The sequence below is a fragment of the Schistocerca gregaria genome, chromosome 4 (genome assembly GCF_023897955.1).
Source record: "Schistocerca gregaria isolate iqSchGreg1 chromosome 4, iqSchGreg1.2, whole genome shotgun sequence".
In the NCBI taxonomy this organism is placed as follows: Eukaryota; Metazoa; Arthropoda; class Insecta; order Orthoptera; family Acrididae; genus Schistocerca; species Schistocerca gregaria.
This window is the reverse complement of record NC_064923.1, coordinates 751,631,530-751,649,108: the sequence shown is the minus strand read 5'-3', so window position 1 is coordinate 751,649,108 and position 17,579 is coordinate 751,631,530. Positions and strand designations below refer to the sequence as shown.

General features: G+C 43.6%; 1 protein-coding gene and 2 non-coding genes across 3 annotated transcripts in view; all 3 read left to right on the top strand.

Moving 5' to 3' along the window:
• Positions 1–17,579, top strand: part of LOC126267237 (leishmanolysin-like peptidase) — a 516,519-nt gene that overhangs the window by 220,293 nt on the left and 278,647 nt on the right. The window lies entirely within an intron of this gene.
• On the top strand, positions 10,748–10,822 carry Trnas-cga (transfer RNA serine (anticodon CGA)). Its single transcript has one exon. It is a non-coding gene; the product is annotated as a tRNA-Ser (tRNA).
• Trnas-cga (transfer RNA serine (anticodon CGA)) lies at positions 15,717–15,791 on the top strand. Its single transcript has one exon. It is a non-coding gene; the product is annotated as a tRNA-Ser (tRNA).

Here is a 17,579-nt window from a genome sequence, read left to right as displayed (position 1 = left end):
TCTCACGCGGTCTGCACGTCCAGCACGAACGCTGGTCCAACTGAGGCGCCAGGTGGAAATGGCATGGCAAGCCGTTCCACAGGACTACTTCCAGCATCTCTACGATCGTCTCCATGGGAGAATAGCAGCCTGCATTGCTGCGAAAGGTGGATATACACTGTATTAGTGCCGACATTGTGCATGCTCTGTTGCCTGTGTCTATGTGCCTGTGGTTCTGTCAGTGTGATCATGTGATGTATCTGACCCCAGGAATGTGTCAATAAAGTTTCCCCTTCCTGGGACAATGAATTCACGGTGTTCTTATTTCAATTTCCAGGAGTGTATATGAAAATAAACGTAAATTAGTTACAAACTATGGCGTCATTCGGATTTCGGTTATGACGTGTGTGATATGCCTGCCATCACTGGCGAGGATGTGACGCAGACGAATAGCGAAATTGTGCATGGTCCGCTGAAGTGTCGGAACATCGGTGACCTCCTGAATGGCTGTTTTCAGCTGAGCAGTGGTTTTTGGCGTTATTGCTGTACACCTTGTCTTTAATGCAGCCCCACAAAAAGGAGTGGCATGTGTTCAGATACGGACAATATGGCGTCCAGTCGAGGCCTTTACCAGGCGCCTCTGGGCACACCAGAGCCAGAATGCGGTCCCCAAAGTGCTCCTCCAGGACATCAGACACTCTCCTTCTTCGATGAGGTCGAGCTGCGTCTTGCAAGAACTACATCACGTCGAAATTATTGTCGTTTTGGTTAATGGGGATGTAATCATCTTCCAGAACCTTCACGTACCGTTCGGTAGTCACCGTGCCATCAAGGAATATCGCACCGATTATTCCGTGTCTGTGCACTGCACACCACACAGTCACCCGTTGAGGGTGAAGGGACTTCTCGATCGCGGAATTCGGAGTCTCGATCTCGCACATACGCCATTTTTGCTTATTGACGTACCCATCCAAATGGAAGCGAGCTTCGTCGCTAAACCATACTGCGAATACTAATTCCCATCTTGTACTGTCGCCAACCATGTAATTTGAACGTCGTAACGCAAACCGTTCAGAAGTTATGACGATTTTATTTCGTATATTTCAATAATTGTCGCCCTGTATAATAAAAATCGAGTGTTAACAGTGGTATGTGAAATAAAACATTGATTGAATATGGCTCCAAGGACGAGCTGTCAGTGTGACCACATGTATTCGTATGCAGTACCACCGAAAGGAGTTGCCTGAAACATGTGATAAATGAACACACACACACATCAGCACAGGCTCCCTACTACACTTAATAAAGAAAATGATAACATAAAATTCTTCCCTACACCATCTGGACACACACACAGACACACACACACACACACACACACACACACAGCACAAAATATATATCATCAGAAACGAAAACATTGCATTGAAACAAGCATTCATTTCATAGTGCTGTGAAATGCGGGGGAAAAAACCGCAGATCGGCATTCATAACAAGAACACCACCAAAAATGCAACAGGAGCGTAATATGTAATAAATTGTCCACGTAACCTGTAAGTACAGTTCAAAACATTACTGCTTAATAGGAAATACCTACCACCAGAACTGCTTATAACCTATAGGCACAGTGACAAAAAATTTAAATTAATTAGCTAATATATGTACATATTCCAGGCCACTGATGATGCCTTGCAGAAAATAAAGGCGAAAGGCGTATGGCACTAAAATTGTGTTTTATTCAGTTGCTGTCAGACGGTCCATAAGTAAAAATTATCAATATGCCTGGAAGAAATTTCGCTATCCTTAGTCATCAAATTCAGATGACGTATGGTAAATAAACTGGAGTCCTGTTCCCGAAACACAGCCGACGAAGATTTTAGGGAAGTTTCCATTAGTTATGATGCGAATGCTGGAAAAGGGAATGAAATGTGAAAAGTAACCGAAGATTTTCCCACTGGCCGTGTAAGCCTGCCTTGTGAGATCTTCTCTATACTTGTTTTTATGCAAAACACTTGATGGATCTGCTATCCAGTGAGTGCTGCAGTACGCGAACGCTCTTCCAAACTGTTCAGTTGACTCGGGAGATGCGGTGAAGTGAAATGCCGACGACTAGATCAGAGACAACTGAAATTAGGCGCATGGTTCAGGTTCGCATCTGTGTTGTCACCCTGCTGCAGGTGGCAATGGGCCTGGTGGGGAGAAGGAAAAATTCTGTTTGGTAACTAGATGTCAGGAAGTTCCGGCGTCCTTTCTTACCCGTCATGAAACGGTAGCTCCTGACCTCTTCGTCTAACATTTGTGTAATACGAACATCTGTCCCTGTATGTGGTTTCTGTGACAGCTGTAACCACAGCGTTACTGTTTGTACCAAAGCCGTCCAGAACCCGGACATCGATTTGAACACAGATGTAAGAGAGCGAGCTGTATTGCCCTGCTTGTTCTATCCTGACGCGAATACTATTTCTTTTTCTTTTGTTTCCGTCTTTTCATTCGTAATGGATATACCATGAATGCTTGAAATAGCTAAACTCTTGTCCGTGCTGTATTTCACTGAACTTTGTTATTCAGTGTATAGTTTTTAGGTCAACGGTGGTAACGGCGTAAACCGTGTGGCAAAACCTTTTATTTTAAGAAGTAATCAAGAATTAACTTACAGCACAAGTCGCTCAAAATTGGGCTCCACCAATTTTTTTTAGGATTTACTTACCATTTTTAAAAGCCCTCATTCCCGTTTTCTGAAGAACGTCGCATCTTTTCTGAAAATAATGCGAGTCAAAAGTTATTCATATTCAAATACTTCGTATGCCAGAATGTTCGAATCGTAAAATGTAATCCTGTCAAAATTCCACTTTTTTTTTGTAAGCCCAATTTTTCTGCTTTCGAATGTGTATAAATTTCGTAGAATAACATGATTGCCTGTGAAATATTCCCATTAGGAAATTAGGGTTTTCAGAAATTTCTTGCCCAGCTTTGGAAATCTCAGTGCGTATTAAAACTTTTTCTTCAGAAACTAATACCCACCATTTTGTCATTTTTACGTTATATAGCTTGTAGTTAACCCAAATTACTTCATTGTTTAGTGCGTAACTGTATTACCTATTTTTTCTGTCTTGTGATAGCTGAAAATCTAATTATTGTGTATTTTGCCATTTTGTAATGTAGCTACTGCGCGCGTCTTTATACAGAAGTCGGTCGTCGTTCAGTAGGCGAACTTGTATGCCACTCAGTCGCCTGGCATTCGAGGAGCGAAGTTGCTGCGTTAATCTGCTCAGGGCGCCTTAAAAAATTTCCGTTTCAGTCAGAATATCAGTTCGCTTTGTTCAGTTACAATGAATATTGCAGCCAAAGTCTATTACTCAACCACTTGGTTATTTTTCAGTAGCCACTTGTCAAATGTTGCTAGGCCAGTTAGAGCTCGTGTGAGTCTTTACCTGTATGATTATATCTGTCGAAGTTACTACGTAGAAGATGGCCATGGAGGAAATGAAAAGTAAACTCGACAGTGTTGTGACTTTTCGAAGCACGTAATAATCGTTAGTAGGATAGAGGAAGACGCACAAGAGCTAAGAGACTTAGGAGGTATCATAACAGTTGGCCGGTAAGCTTTTCACTGCAGTACTTTGCCAGTCAGGGGTTCTATTGGAGGCGGTGTGCTGCTCCCTTCATTAACCAGCTGGGGGCTTCAGTTTAAACTGGACGCTGAACCACGGTGCCGCTTGGCGTTTTGCGATGTACAAATAATTGCCAGAGGTGTAGGAAAACTTACAGGCGACTGAGCACCGAACCTTTGTAGTTACAGTCGATTACTCGTGTAACCAGCACGTCACACTCACTACAGTTCATAATTTGTCCTATTATATTGCTCACTCTTTACGATATAAAGTTATCGGACGTAATATGTGTGGTGTTGGTGGAGATGGGGATATATCGGGTAAAACCAACTGCAGTAAATTTGAAAATAAAATGTAAAAATTAATATAGATTTTCTTTGTTCTAAAAACTAAAGAACAACCATGATTTACAGGTTAGGTGTGCGATTGTAACAGTTTGAAATCAAGGGAAAAAACCATAGTTTCACTTTGTTTTCATCAATCAGAACTTTCTTCACATAGCGATTTCCATTATGAAGCGATAAAATGGCTTCATTTTATTCCAGCTTTCTTTGGTATGAAGACTAAGACAACTCTGGAATTTTATTCGAAAGCTGTGTGAATTCAACTTTTGTGTATCAGCTATAAATGCTTGCAGTTTTCTCAAAGGAAATTTAGTTAAAAACATAAAATTTAACAAAACAATTGTCTGTAACTTGTTCTATTTTTTTACAAAACGTCGTCATACTGAGTATGAGAAGTAGGGCATTTTAAATTTGACATTTTATCCGTGAAGTAGGAACTGATGCTTACTTTCAGGAGTTGTCCTCGCACGGGACGGTGAATGAATGTTAAAGAAGCTGCAGCGTGTATTTCTGTGTAAAGGTGTGCAAGTGCGTTGTAAAATTCACATTTTGTTGTAATCTCTGTGAAATAAGTTTCTTCGTGTAGAATTTTTATTCGACTGATGGCAGTGGGTAAATCCCGGCGTCGGTTTGTGACCATAAAGCTCTAAAAACTCGTATTTTATTTCGATGTTTTACCATAAAAGGTTCTCATTTTCGCTACAAGACCAATGTGCCCGTCAGGCACCGCCACTTCATATTTGTCACAGGCTGTCCAGCGTCGGGCTTACCATTGCTTCCATTGTTGGATGTTAAGGTGACATAATTCTTTTACAGCGCTGTGCCGATTTCTAGGGTACAGTTAAATGTCGTTTCCCCTGAAAATCGACCGGAATGCAAATTGCACAGCTCTGGCTGAGTGAGTGAGAGAGAGAGAGAGAGAGAGAGAGAGAGAGAGAGAGAGAAAGGCCAGCAGAAATCCACACGACGTCCTGAGGATCATCCGCCAGTTTGAGTGGCGTTCTTTGGGTGGTTTTCCCCAGTTCTGTTGGAAAATGTCCGGCTAGATCCGCGTCTCCACCCTGTAGAGATACCGTTAGGCTATAAACACGCACAGAACACTTGTTGACACGAGTGACACACGACGCACGCTACCCTCTATTTGGATCACTAACATTTCTGACGTAAGGAAGAGCATCCGATCAAGAATAAACCAAGTCAGTCCCTCCCGAGAAGAGAGCTCAGTGTATCTGTCTAGGACTTGTACTTTGAACACGAGCTATTTCTACGTCGCCCTTCTCCATTACAGCCTAGACTATTTACTAGATGATAACTGCACAGGAACTGTGAAGATAAATGATGGACTTCAATATGTATTATTTTTTTATCTCTGAAAGAAAAGTTTCTTGGTAGTAGTGCTGAGACCCTTCGTGTGTGGAAAATTCAGGTCTGCAGGCGCTCGTTCTCGTTTCTGACGCTTCTCAGACATGCGATGAAATCTACTGCTGCCTAAAGCACAATGCTTTGCGACGCCTGACGTAACTACGAGCGGTAGTCACAGTGTTGTAATTATTACCCAGAAAAATCCATCTGGGGACCATGAAACTTGGTCACGGTGTTGGTTCTTCTCTGCATATTCACCCCTCAATGCGGCGACTTGGTAGAAACCTTATTTGTAGACGCCTACGTTTCGACTATTTAGAAAATGTCCGACGTCAAAAATCAGTGTGTCGTCGTTCTTGAAGTGCCTGTCATGGATATTGGACACACCCCCATGCCCGAGGGAGGACTCGAACCTCCGAAGGGGAGAGCCGCCCGGACCGTGACAAGACGCCTTAGACCACGCAGCTACCCCGCGCGGCTGTAATGATTTCTTCATCCGAGGAAATAGGAGCGCCAAGCGAGGAGTATTGGGGGGGGGGAACAATTCCATAGCCCCAAAAAAGAGCATGTGTGGCAGTTACCTGAGCACAATAAGCTGACGTGTCGACGTGCAGCAAAAACACCACCTCGTACTCTTTTTTTTATTTTTTTTACTTTAGCATGTTGCCGAACATAGTAAGTTCTACCGTCAGCTCTGCGAAAGCTTTAGTACGCTAAAGGAGTCACAAGATTTGTGCCTGTGACGATGTCCGTGCTGTGGGTGCGATCACCCACTTATACGGTCCCATCGAGGAGACAGTAAGTCACCAAGCGATTGAAGGGTAGCGAATTTAAGGGCAGACGGAAAAAAACCTCTGCAGCAGTCAGGGCGAGTGGTAGGGCTACCGGCAGATTTCTGCCAATAGCGACAACTGTTACGTGAGTATTAGCAAATGTTAGTACAGAGGTGTTGCCACTGTAGGTGGTTTCCTGGTCCTGCTGTAGCGTCAGTTAACCTATAACATGCCAAAGTCGTCATCAGAGAGGTTACTTTGATTGTAAAACCGGCCGCTCGTTGTGTAGGAGTCGTGAGGAAGAGGGAGGGTGGTTGTGTTTCGCGTGTTCGGCTTCCCTGTTTGTACCGGCTAGTTGCCCGTATGGCCGCAGCTGGATGCCAGTCAGGTTTGCTGTAAAAGTTTACCGATAAGTGGTTCATTTTCCCTAAGGACAGTCTACCGTAACCTCGCCAGATAGTATACTTCTGTTATCGTTTGCCCCCTTGCGAATGTTAATCTGATAGCACCACATCCTGGCAGGCCCAAAAGACACACTTCGCCTTTTTCGCCGGTAGTGGAGACACGTGTTTCCACTGCTTGCTTTGCTCCTTTGGTTGGGGTTCGTAGTGGTACACCTAGTTCTCTTCAGTGGCGATAAGACGCTTGGAGAAGACATCTGCATTAGACTGACGCGGCTGCATTTTCAGTGCTGTGGCCGTCCGTCGGTCTTTTTGAACAGGTGTGAGCAGCCGTGGAACTCGGCGGGCGGTAAACTTTCTCAGCTTCAGGGTGTGGAGCAGATTGTTGAAACCTAATTTTCGATTTCCTCACTATCGCGTCGATTGCGATGCGGTGGTCTTTGAGAACTAGGGCTCTCATCGGTCTTCACAGAGAGATAGTTTGCCACTTCTTCCGCCGTCATTTAGACCTATTTGACGCCGCTGGAACCATTGCACCACCTAATCCCTGCGTCGTGTAATGGCGCATTGTTGCCGTATTCTCACACCAACTCAACATCGACTTGTTGCGGCGTTGTCCCCCTTCAAAAGTTGAAAACGAAATACCGCACGATACTGCTCTTTATCAGTGAGCTGGGATCCACTAGCGGCCTGCTGAATTGGGCTGGGAAAGTCAGTGTGCACGACGACAGCATACATGTAACTGCAAGCAGAAAAAGCAATAAATAAATAAATAAATACGTAGTTTGATGAAGGTTTCTAGGGTCTCCAGCCGGGTGGTAGCGTTGATATCTCGCCAAGTTTCGGGAACTGTCATACTACCCGTCTTCTGGCGAAGATGGGCAGACTTCCCGAAACGTCGCGAGATATCAACGCTACCAACCGGCTGCAGACCCGACAAACCTTCATCAATAGTTTAAGCCGGGAAAGCCTACCGTCACAAATACGTAGCTTTACTTATGTATTGAGATGATAATTAAAACTCTGTATTACCCATCGTTTTGGACGGATGTGCCAGAGCACTAATCGTTAAGGTTCTAACAACAGTTTCTCAGGTTACTCTCATAAGAAACGTCGCCGGGTCAGCGTTAACTTTGCTTTCGTGTTTTTTCTTTCAACCTGCTGCTTCTAAATGTTTCATAACTGCGCTCGACATGTCGCAGCCTTCATAAGAGAACGTTCGTAAAATGTGGACCAGCATGCGGCAAAAGCTTACTTCCCGTAGCCCCTCTCGGTTCCAAATTCTGCACCTTCAGCTGTACAAAATGTACAGCGTGAAAGCAAACTTGTCGGCCTTCCAAATTTTGAGGCTGTCACATAGTTTTAAAGAGATTCCAACTAAAAGTTACAAAAGAGCCCGTATACGCTGAACAACAGATAAAAGGTTAATAAAATTGTATTCGCTGGGATGAGTACGCCCGTGAATTAACCGGATTACGACAAGAAGGGAACGGAGAACTTCGTTATTAGTCGCGCTCGCTTTAACTGGATTCACGCAGAGACAGGCGTGAATACAACGCGGAGGGATTGTGTTTACATTCATAACTGCAGCGATGAATGAAAACGGAGTGTGTTGACATTCACAATTAGTTCCCCTGTGTTTGGACTTTCAGTGCCATACCTAATTACGAAAGCTCACGCCGTCCGGCGTTCGCGTTCTGCCTCGGCGAGAGACGACAAAATACGCAGCTGCGGTACGAAAACTCCTTTCTTTCAAAAACAGTAGAGATGTACTGCTTCTAATCATCTAGAATTGTTGTTGTTGTGGTCTTCAGTCCTGAGACTGGTTTGATGCAGCTCTCCATGCTACTCTATCCTGTGCAAGCTTCTTCATCTCCCAGTACCTACTGCAACCTACATCCTTCTGAATCTGCTTAGTGTACTCATCTCTCGGTCTCCCTCTACGATTTTTACCCTCCACACTGCCCTCCAATGCTAAATTTGTGATCCCTTGATGCCTCAAAACATGTCCTACCAACCGATCCCTTCTTCTAGTCAAGTTGTGCCACAAACTTCTCTTCTCCCCAATCCTACTCAATACCTCCTCATTAGTTACGTGATCTATCCACCTTATCTTCAGTATTCTTCTGTAGCACCACATTTCGAAAGCTTCTATTCTCTTCTTGTCCAAACTAGTTATCGTCCATGTTTCACTTCCATACATGGCTACACTCCAAACAAATACTTTCAGAAACGACTTCCTGATACATAAATCTATATTCGAAGTTAACAAATTTCTCTTCTTCAGAAATACTTTCCTTGGCATATCCAGTCTATATTTTGTATCCTCTCTACTTCTACCATCATCAGTTATTTTGCTCCCCAAATAGCAAAACTCCTTTACTACTTTAAGTGTCTCATTTCCTAATCTAATTCCCTCAGCATCACCCGATTTAATTTGACTACATTCCATTATCCTCGTTTTGCTTTTGTTAATGTTCATCTTATATCCTCCTTTCAAGACACTGTCCATTCCGTTCAACTGCTCTTCTAAGTCCTTTGCCGTCTCTGACAGAATTACAATGTCATCGGCGAACCTCAAAGTTTTTACTTCGTCTCCATGAATTTTAATACCTACTCCAAATTTTTCTTTTGTTTCCTTTACTGCTTGCTCAATATACAGATTGAATAACATCGGGGAGAGGCTACAACCCTGTCTCACTCCTTTCCCAACCACTGCTTCCCTTTCATGCCCCTCGACTCTTATGACTGCCATCTGGTTTCTGTACAAATTGTAAATAGCCTTTCGCTCCCTGTATTTTACCCCTGCCACCTTTAGAATTTGAAAAAGAGTATTCCAGTCAACATTGTCAAAAGCTTTCTCTAAGTCTACAAATGCTAGAAACGTAGGTTTGCCTTTTCTTAATCTTTCTTCTAAGATAAGTCGTAAGGTCAGTATTGCCTCACGTGTTCCAACATTTCGACGGAATCCAAACTGATCCTCCCCGAGGTCCGCATCTATCAGTTTTTCCATTCGTCTGTAAAGAATTCGCGTTAGTATTAGAATTAAAGAAATAAATTATTGTTCTTTCCCTTTTATTTGTCAGAAGTTTGACAAGGACGGAACTGTGATTTTTAAAGCTGTTTCTGATAAACGAATCAATGTCTGCAGTAGATACCACCCCAAATTAATCTTAAAAATATCTGTGATGGGAATGAGATTTTCACTCTGCAGCAGAGTGTGCGCTGATATGAAACTTCCTGGCAGATTAAAACTGTGTGCCCGACCGAGACTCGAACTCGGGACCTTTGCCTTTAGCGGGCAAGTGCTTTACCAACTGAGCTACCGAAGCACGACTCACGCCCGGTACTCACAGCTTTACTTCTGCCAGTACCTCGTGTCCTACCTTCCAAACTTTACAGAAGCTCTCCTGCGAGACATGCAGAACTAGCACTCCTGAAAGAAAGGATATTGCGGAGACATGGCTTAGCCACAGCCTGGGGAATGTTTCCAGAATGAGATTTTCACTCTGCAGCGGAGTGTGCGCTGATATGAAACTTCCTGGCAGATTAAAACTGTGCGCCCGACCGAGACTCGAACTCGGGACCTTTGCCTTTAGCGGGCAAGTGCTCTACCAACTGAGCTACCGAAGCACGACTCACGCCCGGTACTCACAGCTTTACTTCTGCCAGTATCCGTCTCCTACCTTCCAAACTTTACAGAAGCTCTTCTACGAAACATGCAGAACTAGCACTCCTGAAAGAAAGGATACTGTGGAGACATGTCTTAGCCACAGCCTGGGGGATGTTTCCAGAATGAGATTTTCACTCTGCAGCGGAGTGTGCGCTGATATGAAACTTCCTGGCAGATTAAAACTGTGCGCCCGACCGAGACTCGAACTCGGGACCTTTGCCTTTAGCGGGCAAGTGCTCTACCAACTGAGCTACCGAAGCACGACTCACGCCCGGTACTCACAGCTTTACTTCTGCCAGTATCCGTCTCCTACCTTCCAAACTTTACAGAAGCTCTTCTACGAAACATGCAGAACTAGCACTCCTGAAAGAAAGGATACTGTGGAGACATGTCTTAGCCACAGCCTGGGGGATGTTTCCAGAATGAGATTTTCACTCTGCAGCGGAGTGTGCGCTGATATGAAACTTCCTGGCAGATTAAAACTGTGCGCCCGACCGAGACTCGAAATCGGGACCTTTGCCTTTCGCGGGCAAGTGCTCTATCAACTGAGCTACCGAAGCACGACTCACGCCCGGTACTCACAGCTTTACTTCTGCGTGAGTCGTGCTTCGGTAGCTCAGTTGGTAGAGCACTTGCCCGCGAAAGGCAAAGGTCCCGAGTTCGAGTCTCGGTCGGGCACACAGTTTTAATCTGCCAGGAAGTTTCATATCTGTGATGATTTTGCTACAGTTCCCACGTTCTGAAACGAAGGTTTCCCATCTACTACTTGTCACACGTGGAATATATTTGATGCCGTGTCGCATCGGCACTGATCTAATGAGGAATGATACAGCCCATATTGGTTGTTAATTTGAGCAGATGAAGCAATAGATGAATTGACGAAAGGATCTCCATTCGGTTTGGAATCAGAATGAAGTGCTGTCTGCATATAAGCAACAATACTATTAATTCGCTATAGTAATGAGCTTATCCAGATCATAACATTAAGACACAGACATACCAGCATGTAAACGTTACCTTTTACAAAATTTAGTATTAAAATTGAACCATGGACCTTGCCGTTGGTGGGGAGGCTTGCGTGCCTCAGCGATACAGATGGCCGTACCGTAGGTGCAACCACAACGGAGGGGTATCTGTTGAGAGGCCAGACAAACGTGTGGTTCCTGAAGAGGGGCAGCAGCCTTTTCAGTAGTTGCAGGGGCAACAGTCTGGATGATTGACTGATCTGGCCTTGCAACATTAACCAAAACGGCGTTGCTGTGCTGGTATTGCGAACGGCTGAAAGCAAGGGGAAACTACAGCCGTAATTTTTCCCGAGGACATGCAGCTTTACTGTATGATTAAATGATGATGGCATCCTCTTGGGTAAAATATTCCGGAGGTAAAATAGTCCCCCATTCGGATCTCCGGGCGGGGACTACTCAGGAGGATGCCGTTATCAGGAGAAAGAAAACTGGCGTTCTACGGATCGGAGCGTGGAATGTCAGATCCCTTAATCGGGCAGGTAGGTTAGAAAATTTAAAAAGGGAAATGGATAGGTTAAAGTTAGATATAGTGGGAATTAGTGAAGTTCGGTGGCAGGAGGAACAAGACTTCTGGTCAGGTGATTACAGGGTTATAAACACAAAATCAAATAGGGGTAATGCAGGAGTAGGTTTAATAATGAATAGGAAAATAGGAATGCGGGTAAGCTACTACAAACAGCATAGTGAACGCATTATTGTGGCCAAGATAGATACGAAGCCCACACCTACTACAGTAGTACAAGTTTATATGCCAACTAGCTCTGCAGATGACGAAGAAATTGAAGAAATGTACGATGAAATAAAAGAAATTATTCAGATAGTGAAGGGAGACGAAAATTTAATAGTAATGGGTGACTGGAATTCGAGTGAAGTAAAGGGAGAGAAGGAAACATAGTAGGTGAATATGGATTGGGGCTAAGAAATGAAAGAGGAAGCCGCCTAGTAGAATTTTGTACAGAGCACAACTTAGTCATAGGTAACACTTGGTTTAAGAATCATGAAAGAAGGTTGTATACGTGGAAGAACCCTGGAGATACTAAAAGGTATCAGATAGATTATATAATGGTAAGGCAGAGATTTAGAAACCAGGTTTTAAATTGTAAGACATTTCCAGGGGCAGATGTGGACTCTGACCACAATCTATTGGTTATGACCTGTAGATTAAAACTGAAGAAACTGCAAAAATGTGGGAAATTAAGGAGATGGGACCTGGATAAACTGAAAGAACCAGAGGTTGTACAGAGTTTCAGGGAGAGCATAAGCGAACAATTGACAGGAATAGGGGAAAGAAATACAGTAGAAGAAGAATGGGTAGCTCTGAGGGATGAAGTAGTGAAGGCAGCAGAGGATAAAGTAGGTAAAAAGACGAGGGCTGCTAGAAATCCTTGGGTAACAGAAGAAATATTGAATTTAATTGATGAAAGGAGAAAATATAAAAATGCAGTAAATGAAGCAGGCAAAAAGGAATACAAACGTCTCAAAAATGAGATCGAGAGGAAGTGCAAAAGGGCTAAACAGGGATGGCTAGAGGATAAATGTAAGGATGTAGAGGCTTATCTCACTAGGGGTAAGATAGATACTTCCTACAGGAAAATTAAAGAGACCTTTGGAGAGAAGAGAACCACGTGTATGAATATCAAGAGCTCAGATGGCAACCCAGTTCTAAGCAAAGAAGGGAAGGCAGAAAGGTGGAAGGAGTATATAGAAGGTTTATACAAGGGTGATGTACTTGAGGACAATATTATGGAAATGGAAGAGGATGTAGATGTAGATGAAGACGAAATGGGTGATACGATATTGCGTGAAGAGTTTGACAGAGCACTGAAAGACCTGAGTCGGAACAAGGCCCCCGGAGTAGACAACATTCCATTAGAACTACTGACGGCCTTGGGAGAGCCAGTCATGACAAAACTCTACCAGCTGGTGAGCAAGATGTATGAGACAGGCCAAATACCCTCAGACTTCAAGAAGAATATAATAATTCCAATCCCAAAGAAAGCAGGTGCTGACAGATGTGAAAATTACCGAACTATCAGTTTAATAAGTCACAGCTGCAAAATACTAACGCGAATTCTTTACAGACGAATGGAAAAACTGATAGATGCGGACCTCGGGGAGGATCAGTTTGGATTCCGTCGAAATGTTGGAACACGTGAGGCAATACTGACCTTACGACTTATCTTAGAAGAAAGATTAAGAAAAGGCAAACCTACGTTTCTAGCATTTGTAGACTTAGAGAAAGCTTTTGACAATGTTGACTGGAATACTCTTTTTCAAATTCTAAACGTGGCAGGGGTAAAATACAGGGAGCGAAAGGCTATTTACAATTTGTACAGAAACCAGATGGCAGTCATAAGAGTCGAGGGGCATGAAAGGGAAGCAGTGGTTGGGAAAGGAGTGAGACAGGGTTGTAGCCTCTCCCCGATGTTATTCAATCTGTATATTGAGCAAGCAGTAAAGGAAACAAAAGAAAAATTTGGAGTAGGTATTAAAATTCATGGAGACGAAGTAAAAACTTTGAGGTTCGCCGATGACATTCTGATTCTGTCACAGACGGCAAAGGACTTGGAAGAGCAGTTGAACGGAATGGACAGTGTCTTGAAAGGAGGATATAAGATGAACATTAACAAAAGCAAAACGAGGATAATGGAATGTAGTCAAATTAAATCGGGTGATGCTGAGGGAATTAGATTAGGAAATGAGACACTTAAAGTAGTAAAGGAGTTTTGCTATTTAGGAAGTAAAATAACTGATGATGGTCGAAGTAGAGAGGATATAAAATGTAGACTGGCAATGGCAAGGAAAGCGTTTCTGAAGAAGAGAAATTTGTTAACATCGAATATAGATTTAAGTGTCAGGAAGTCATTTCTGAAAATATTTGTTTGGAGTATAGCCATGTATGGAAGTGAAACATGGACGATAACTAGTTTGGACAAGAAGAGAATAGAAGCTTTCGAAATGTGGTGCTACAGAAGAATACTGAAGATAAGGTGGATAGATCACGTAACTAATGAGGAGGTATTGAATAGGATTGGGGAGAAGAGAAGTTTGTGGCACAACTTGACTAGAAGAAGGGATCGGTTGGTAGGACATGTTTTGAGGCATCAAGGGATCACAAATTTAGCATTGGAGGGCAGTGTGGAGGGTAAAAATCGTAGAGGGAGACCGAGAGATGAGTACACTAAGCAGATTCAGAAGGATGTAGGTTGCAGTAGGTACTGGGATATGAAGAAGCTTGTACAGGATAGAGTAGCATGGAGAGCTGCATCAAACCAGTCTCAGGACTGAAGACCACAACAACAACAACAACAACAACAACAACAACAACAGTATTAAAATTTTGCGCTGTTGGTTCGCGTGTGAATAAAGCAGTAACAGATTCGTGGCATTTTTAAATCTTCTCATTCAAGCACTATATACATGTGGTTAGAGTTGCTGCCTTCAGTTTCCCTGCAGATGCTGGTCTGTTACCCTCAAGGGATGTCGCAGAAGAAGAACCACAAGTGAACAGTTTTGCTATAACATTTCTGTGTTTCTGTGTATGTAATGAACATACGGCTGAAGATCTTGGTCGACTATCATGTCTGCCGTAGCATCTACCTAAGCTCGCAGTGACCTTGTTCGTGTCATTATCGAACATTGCTAATTTTTCGTATTTTTGTGGAAACTACTATTTCGTAACAACAGTGTTTACCATTATGCTCATGTCATTTCACAAGACACCTTTAGCTTCAGTTTCATGAAACATTTAAATGTGTTTCACGTCAGCCCCAACTCTGGTGTTCTGTGCATTAAACACCGAAGCAAGTAAGCAAATCGGACAAGAAGTTAGATAGCCCCAGGAAACGCCACACTAGGACTGTCTGAGACCAACTTTAGGCTTGCTGCTGGTCTCCATTCGGCAGCAAGGAGATAACAGGTTCCTTTAGGTACTACGTCACGATCAGCTGACGCCAGTCATGGTTGGTTAGTTCCCTTAGAGCAGGGACAGCCAAGAATTTGGCACGTGTGCAATGGCGCACAGCCTCGCTGCACACTTCCCCCGTTACCCCGTCGCCACGCCGTGCTGTCCGACGACTTGGAATGGGGAGAGGGGAAAACTGCGAACGCACCGCATTTAAATGGCAGTCCACTCGCACTGCATATGACTTTGTTCCATATTTCAAACTTCTCAACAATATAGGCCACAAACAAACATTTTCAGTGTTCAGAATGAGATTTTCACTCTACAGCGGAGTGTGCGCTGATATGAAACTTCCTGGCAGATTAAAACTGTGTGCCCGACCGAGACTCGAACTCGGATCGAGTCTCGGTCGGGCACACAGTTTTAATCTGCCAGGAAGTTTCATATCAGCGCACACTCCGCTGCAGAGTGAAAATCTCATTCTGGAAACATCCCCCAGGCTGTGGCTAAGCCATGTCTCCGCAATATCCTTTCTTTCAGGAGTGCTAGTTCTGCATGTCTCGCAGGAGAGCTTCTGTAAAGTTTGGAAGGTAGGACACGAGGTACTGGCAGAAGTAAAGCTGTGAGTACCGGGCGTGAGTCGTGCTTCGGTAGCTCAGTTGGTAGAGCACTTGCCCGCGAAAGGCAAAGGTCCCGAGTTCGAGTCTCGGTCGGACACACAGTTTTAATCTGCCAGGAAGTTTCATTTTCAGTGTTGTTTAGTTATTATTGGCGCACTGAAGACATAACATAATTTTTAGCTGGTACAAACTGCCGGCATACAGACAGACGCATACACCTTCAGAGATTTTCGCTCTTAGGTTGCCATGTAATCGTGGCATTTAGTTTCACAATATAATGGTTCAAATGGCTCGAAGCACTATGGGACTTAACATCTGAAGTCATCAGTTCCCTAGACTTGCGTTGTTGTTGTGGTCTTCAGTCCTGAGGTTGGTTTGATGCAGCTTTCCATGCTACCCTATCCCGTGCAACTTTCTTCATCTCCCAATACTTTCTGCAACCTACATCCTTCTGAATCTGTTTAGTGTATTCATCTCTTGCTCTCCCTCTACGATTTTTACCCTCCACGCTGCCCTCCAGTACTAAATTGATGATCCCTTGATGCCTCAGAACATGTCCTACCAACCGGTCCCTTCTTCTTGTCAAGTCCCTAGATTTAGAACTACTTAAACCTAACTAACCTAAGGACATCACACACATCCATGACCGAGGCGGGATTCGAACCTGCGACCGTAGCATCAGCGCGGTTCCGGACTGAAGCGTCTAGAACCGCTCGGCCACAGCGGCCGGCAGTTTCACAATCGAAAAAAGTCTTTCACACAAATACGTCAGTCGAAATAGCAACCTCATTATGAAGACTTGCAAACTCCGAGGAAAGCAATTTAGACAGTCTTAACATAAAATGGTTTGTCATTAAACGGGACTTACCTTGCAGGTCAATCAGTTACATCTACACCTGCGCAGGGGCACATTGAACTGAAACGATAAATGGCGTCGATTACAGTTCAAAAACAGATATAAGATTGGCAGTGTTCTCAAAACGTGTAGAAAAATATCCTTGTAAATCACTCAGGGGTACAATGAATTCTTCAAACTTCGCGTTTTCTTTAATGTTAGTGAGCCTATTAGGGATCTGAACTGTGTTTGGCAGAGTTTTTCCCTTGTACAAGGCGAGTTTATTTTTAAATGTATTCCTGCGAAATCAGAAATAAGTTGTTTCTCGCCGTGGAATATCTTACCCTGTGAGCTGGGTGCAGTCAAGTGCACTTAAAATGCGAAGTCTGAAATCCGTTCTGGATGCTCTTCCTTTTCCTTCATAAATTCAACAATACCGAGCTTCAAATGTCCCATGACTTTGCCAAAGTATTTTGCAGTAGGCCTCATATATAAAGTCTCCATACTCCAAATTTAGGTGGGCACATGCCCTCTTGTCAAACTTTTAAAATTTTGTGAAGAGTCTGGTGTTTGGCCTAAGCTTTTAGGCTGGTGATCCTGCTGTGTTGGAGAGTCGTTGGTTCACCCCTTTCAGTTCAATCGAAAACTGTTGCAACTGAAAGTGGAATAATGCGTGCAACCTCACTAATCAAAAATGGTTCAAGTGGCTCTGAGCACTATGGGACTTAACATCTGAGGTCATCAGTCCCGTAGAACGTAGAACTACTTAAACCTAACTAACCTAAGGACATCACACACATTCATGCCCGAGGGAGGATTCGAACCTGCGACCGTAGCGGTTCACGTGCTGCATGCCTGCGTATTTAGCATATTTAGCTTCTTAGTGTACAGAGCAATGAATATCGTCTGTCGATCGTTGTAATTTTTTGCTCTTTCGTTGTCAGCTACATCTGTAAATTCCTTCCGCGAGGTATTGCAATATCATTTCATAGCAAATTCGCAGTATCCATCACTTATGCGACGGTATAATAGATACTGAGAACTCTCATAGG